This window comes from Acipenser ruthenus, chromosome 10 (assembly GCF_902713425.1).
Source record: "Acipenser ruthenus chromosome 10, fAciRut3.2 maternal haplotype, whole genome shotgun sequence".
In the NCBI taxonomy this organism is placed as follows: Eukaryota; Metazoa; Chordata; class Actinopteri; order Acipenseriformes; family Acipenseridae; genus Acipenser; species Acipenser ruthenus.
The window spans coordinates 46,804,233-46,810,745 of NC_081198.1; the positions used below are offsets into that span (position 1 = coordinate 46,804,233).

At 37.0% G+C, this 6,513-nt stretch overlaps 1 protein-coding gene across 13 annotated transcripts in view; it reads right to left on the reverse strand.

The window, feature by feature from the left end:
- LOC117407785 (R3H domain-containing protein 1-like) overlaps positions 1–5,802 on the reverse strand; it is a 37,608-nt gene extending 31,806 nt beyond the window's left edge. For 8 of the 13 annotated variants that reach the window (XM_034013069.3, XM_034013060.3, XM_034013040.3 and 5 more), the window contains exon 1: positions 5,639–5,801. The gene's annotated coding sequence lies outside the window, so the exon portion shown is untranslated. Of the gene's footprint in view, positions 1–5,311; positions 5,334–5,638 lie in introns of those variants that run through there. The other 5 variants (XM_034013022.3, XM_034013051.3, XM_034012997.3 and 2 more) reach the window with 3 other exon arrangements.
- Positions 5,803–6,513: the final 711 nt, after the last annotated feature.

A 6,513-nucleotide genomic window follows, 5' to 3' on the forward strand; every position in this document is an offset into this window, starting at 1 on the left:
ATTGGCCAAGTGCCGCCCAGGGGGGAGGGAGGGTTAGGTTGGCCAGGGTGTCCTCGGCTCACCACGCACCAGCGACCCCTGTAGTCTGGCTGGGCGCCTGCGGGTTTGCCTGTAAGCTGCGTTGTACTCCGACGCTGTAGCTCTTGGGTGGCTGCATGGTGAGTCCACAGTGTGAAAAAAAGCGGTCAGCTGACGGCACACACTTTGGAGGACAGCGTGTGTTCGTCTTCGCCCTCCCGAGTCAGCGCAGGGGTGGTAGCGGTGAGCTGAGCCTAAAAATAATTGGCCATTTCCAAATTGGGGAGAAAATAATAAAAATAATTGGCAACGACTAAATTTACATAAAACAATCAAATAAAATAATACATAGCTGAAAGGGCTCTGTTTTTTAAAATAAGTAGGCTTCCATTTAGATGTACTATAGTTGGTTTTGTTGGTACAGTACTATTTTTTCAACAGTAGTATTTTAATTCAGAACGGTATGACTCTGAAAATATCACTTGCCAAAAGAGACGACTAGACACGTGAACTTTTCAATCCAGTACGTATTGTAGCAGTATGTAAAATTCCCCATTAACGACACAACAGCAGAATGAAATCAAAATGTTACCCATGCACAGAACTGCTTAAAATGTAAAAGGCAATGCAATTTAGCAAAAGATTTAAAAATAACAACACCACCAGTTTCCAGAATTAAAACAGTATCCAAAGTCAATCTTCAAAATTCCAAAATATAGTGCTCGATAAGGCCCTAATGTCACAGTTCACTTGCAAATGAAAATGCACAAACGCTGTGTAACTGTAGTGCACAATAAAGACTGATTTGCCATGAGGAGAAACAGTCCCTGCCAGTTTTGCCTCCCTAACCCACGGGAGCACCAGAGCCAATACGACGCTCCCGTCGGAATCTCCAGTGAAGACCGGCGACTTCGCACAGCCAGGACGCAATACTGCACTGTATTACCCTGCACATTACGGGGCTGCGCTTCTACCAGGTCAGCCACTCGGGGACCTCAGAATTCTGCTGTTTTGATTGTTCTATTTTTTTTTTGTTTAAAGAGATGCTGCTTCTTCATCAGTATAGTTTTTGATTAACAGTATACTAACAAAGGAAGACACAAATTAACACAGAAAATGCCTGAGTAGCTTGACTGTCACTCAATTAACTGCATTGGTCTGCACTTCCAGGCTCTTACTGAGAAGGGCAAAATAATCTTACTGTAACTTCAGATGGCTTCATTTTTAATTTACATTAAAGGTTGTGGTGTGCTGCTGAATGCATTCACTCAGTATTGTTGTTAAAGCTTGTGCTTGCGCATATACAGAGGACCTGCTGTACATTCAAAATTTGCTAACAACCAAACGAGCAAGATGGGCCAAATGGCCTCCTCTCGTTTGTAAACTTTCTTATGTTCTTATTTCTTGGTACAAGAATCCTGCAAACTTAGCACAGAGGCAAATGCTTTGTGAAAAAGGCCCTTTTGTGTTAAGCATATGTTGGTGCTAATGAATCCTTTCCCATGCTTTTTCTCACAAGCTCCTCTAGGCACTATTAATATTCACCCTGACAGCTACGGGACAAGGAATAAAGCGGATTGCCAAATAATACTGTATTAAGATTAGCAATAATACGATTTAGTATCTGCACTAAAAACAGCACAGCTGTCCACAGCTCTTAAACAAGCAGTATCTTGTTTCTGAAGAAGGTCTTTGGAGGCACAAAAAAATCTGTATTCCATGCAAGAGTCGAATGATTACAGCTTGAATGCAATATTTTAGATGTTGTTGTGACTGAGGCTTTGCAAATTGCCTTACAGCAATTAATAAAGCTTACCTGAATGCTTTCCCTGGGAGACAGAACAGTAATTGTTTGCAATGCACTGACCAATGTAAACAGACAAATAATGTAAAAGCAAAAGCAATTTTTTTAACCCATTAAGTGCCATTGTCCTCATGACATTTTTTGGAGCATTTTTAACTGGCAATTTTGATTTTCTCTTTAACTATATTGTTATGATAACGTACACTAATTTTGTTAACCGCAAAAGTTAAGTCTAAATGTAATGTATCAAATTTAGTGCTGGGACGAACACAGGATTTTCATGTTTGGATATTCGCTCAATTTAAATATTCTTTCGGATATTCATCAGTTTTTCAAAAAGTGATAAAAGCCATTATATTGCTCTGAACGCAGCCAGAGGCAACATAGCTGCAGTTGCAGAGGGCGTGGCCGTGGCCCCATGTGTTTGTGCCTTTATTTTACTTACAATATGTATCACGTTAAAATAGAAAAATATCACAGGAGTACAGAATAGGCTGTGTAAGACTTACTTTACCCCAGTGAATTAACTACAAAACAAAGGATGCCAAATAGCAGTTCAAGTTAAACGTTGTTTTGTTTATTCCCAAAATAAAAATAGTACATAAAGTTGACAACGGGTCATTCCATGCCAACTCAACCAGTGCAGTTGCCCGTCTGTCTCAGATTTTCCTAGAAAAATTTATCTGGGGGTTTTCAGACACGCTGAGTTCAGAAACGATAGCCATTATTTATTTTTTTTAATTTCCCCTTCGACCTGTAACCTTGCAAAGGTCAACCTAAAGTGAGAAAGGGACCTTGACCCTGGGTGCAGTTTAGATGCTACCATCATGTGTAGCAACTCGTTCAACTTGTATTGAATAGGGCTTTTCAGAAAAAAATACTAGGAGCACCCTACTCACTTCTGGCAAATTGCCAGATGAGGGGTAACTGATGAGCTTTATTCAAACTTCAGCCTAACCCTTTACCCTGTAGGGGATGTGGGTCCTAAAATGTAAGTATTACTGTAAGAACCATAGGAACCAGTCTTTCAAATACTGTGAAAAACTTTTGGTTTCAAGTCCCACCGCTGGTCATTAAACCCCCTTTAAATTTGAATTTTTGCTATTTGTACCAAGTTTAGGCTGTAATAACTTGCGTGGGGGAACTCCAAAAAATCACCCAAAGATATGTTTGGATTGATGTTGATGAGATCTACAAGCATCAAGTAAATATTGGGAATTTTGGACTTTTGAAGTTGAATTTGTCATGCATTGCTTATGGCCACTTTGGTGATGTTAAAGTACCACATGGTTCTATCCAAACTGGCTATTTCTTCAATTGTGCATTCTCTGAGGATTGATCTAGAGTAAAAAGTAACAATGTGGGCTTCCATTGGCACTAGCTTGGAGCGGAGGGGTTATGAACTTGACTTGGGACTTTGTTGTTATGATGACACATTCAAAACTATCAAAACCTTACTTAGTTAGAACAGCATGCCTGACAATACACAGGTATATAATCTTGTAAAGTATGTAGTTTTCCACAGAAGAAAAACCAGAATCAATATAGTAATTTTACATGGTTAAATCTTGAGCTTCAAGATTTACAGCGAGTCCCACTGGTCAGGCATCCAAAGAGTCCAGGCTGAGACAATCCATTCTGGCACTCACCTCCAGGGTTCAGATGCCATTCAAGCATTCAATGAAGAGTTAAACATTTAGGGCCCGATTGCCCACTGTGGCAAATTGCCCATGTAATACATTTACTATGGGAGGGCAATTTGCCCATAGGGGAAGACATAGGCCATAGTAAACTAAAGTGAAGAGTGTACACGTTTAAACTTGACACCCATCACTCTCTCGGATTTGACTCTCCTATCTTGTTGTCTGTTTGTCTCAGTCAAGATTTAATGCTTTTTATTCCCTACAGTACATGCTGTCAGTTATGGATGCTTTAAGCGATGCTCATTATGTCTCCATACAAAAATCGATTCTCTCAAACACATTTCAGTTATTTAGATATGAATGTACTTTTACTGTGCGTTGAATAAAAATAAACAAATTATATCATTTCCTTAACTGCAACTCAGACAGCTGCCCTTTGGGGATGACAAATTAATTCAACATGTGGAAAGATATAACATACAATATATTTAAATAAAGTATTAACGGTATCTAATAGATTTGCAAATGCCTTATGTTGCTCAAAATCTTTCCAGGAATAGAAAATAATAATTTTACTTCGATGTAGAACATGCTTCCAAGACAAATCAATGTGTGTCAGGTACTAAAACTAAAATAAACCTCCTTTTTTTCCCCCCAGCATCTCAACAAATCATAACTTCCACTCAGAAATAGAGTATATTACATAGCAGTTTGATAAATCCATGGTTTTATTACTGTGACTACCAAGGGACAAAACTATTTTTTATAAAATAACTTTACAAGTAACAGCAGTCAATCATTGCATTCAGCGGAGGTGGATCTCTGGATTCTCATTCCCAAGTGAAACTACAAAGCCAAAGAAAAAAAATAATATTTGGGGAAAGATTTAATTTAGTCTACAAAATTGAGTACCACTGGTCTACAGCATAGTGTTTAAAGCAATAGCAATATAAATTATGCAATTCCCTAAAACCTGAAGCAAGGTAGTTTTATTTTCATTACTTGCAAGTACAGTACATTATTTTTAACCCGTTGTTACAATATTCAACATACAATTATTATAGCTGATTGCACGTTCTTCATCTGCTTCTTTTTAGTAGTAACCTAAACAAAACGTTCTGGTGTGGTTTTAATGCAAAACCAAGAATGTGACTGTATAGTACATACGTTTACCTTTATTAAGTCAAAAAGCAGCTAAGTTTGTAAAAATGTAACTAGTAGGTTTCAAAACTAGTAACTGAGCATACTAAGTTTGCTAAATCACAGAAAAGCTAATTTCCATGTTGTTGTTGTTTTTAATACTCTAGGTACTGTACTTCTTTATTGTTTAAATTCATTTCAAAGACAATACAATAAATACACACACACTATATATATATATATATATATATATATATATATATATATATATATATATATATATATATAGGGTTAGGGCTATTTAAATACTGAAAATGTAGGTACTGCCACTAGAGATGGTATACATATGATTCTAGTTACACATCTGCGGTCCAGATCTGACTCAAGACCGATCAATTTGACTGAAACCAACTGCTGTCAAAAAAACACTACAACAATTAGAAACGTGTATTGCGAATTACTGTTCGATATAGGCCCAAGTCTACAGTTTACTAGGAGATTAGTAGATTGTAGTAATCATGCGTTCCTTGGCAGTATTTTTATTTTTTTCTCAAAGCAAAACTAAGCAGAATTACCTACAGCTAAACCTTAAGAATATCAAAATGACAAAAGCCATAAATAATAAAAAAAAACACTTTCCATAACCTACTGCAGTAGCACCACAGTGTGTTATTGTTATTATTATTATTGTTATTGTTGTTATTACCAGTAGTACTGAACACCAACACACGCGATTACTCTCCAGTCCAGGCCTTAAGAAGTCTTGAGCCATAATTCCTCTTGAATATCCAAAAACATTTGACTATCCACAGCGTGCACAGTACGCTACTTTATCAGTGTAGTATTTAAACTGGCACAACAATAAATACGCCTACATCTTTCAACACGTCTTGAATCGCACAGGTATACTGTATAGTGTGAGTATACTGAGGCCTTCGTCAACATTGTAAATAACATTACTGGAAGCAAAGCATGATTAATACATTATTCCAATTACAATACTTTAAAACAAAAACAATAAATGTCACCTTACCGGGTGCGTAAGGGTGTCAGTGTTCTGTATTTGTTTTGCTTTGTTTCTGTGTTTTTTTTTTTTTGTTTTTTTTTTAATAAATATTGTTATATTTCAGTCTGTATCAGCCACACTAGGTGCTTGACGAGGGGAGGCTGTGGAAAGAGCGAGCGACGGGAAAAAAACCTAGCAGGAAACAACATGAAAGAAAACGACATCGACCAATCGCAGCGGCCGCTCTATCACCAAGCACCAATCCAAGGTCGTGCTTGGTATAATTGACAGGCGTGTAATGAACAGGGTGAAAAAGGTGGGACTTAAAATATAACTTTTATTAAAGCTTCAACCAATAGAAAACAACCTTAGTAAACTGGTACTACAGCGGTTTGTGATAGCTTTGTGGCTTTTTTTTATGTCTCTGTATCTGTATTATTTATTAGTTTTATTTTGAGGAGTTTTATTAAGAACCTGTTTATGATAGTTGTTGTCCTATCATATACCAGCAGCTTATTTCTCTTCCCTGGAGATTTCAGTCTATCGAAATCTAAAATGTGATCGAGTAGTTCAGTCTAGTGCAGTGCCTCAGGTTGTGGAGATTTTTAATTTTTTTTAAGTGACTTAAGAGACCAGCATTCTATAAGTTGAAAACCATCGGTATGTTAGTCTAAAGCCAGGTATTTTTTTTTTTAAATGTATATTTTATTAATACCGTTTTTAACAGTGTTTTGATCAATTATGGTAAACACGTGTGTTAAACTTATTAGTATTTGTACGTACTTGGGGAAATGCATGGTATAGATTTATTTTAGGATAGAATAAATCGGTGTAGGGGAAACTCCAGAAGAAAAGCATAAACCGTGTAACGTACTTTTAATATATGCGTTTAAGTTCACGTA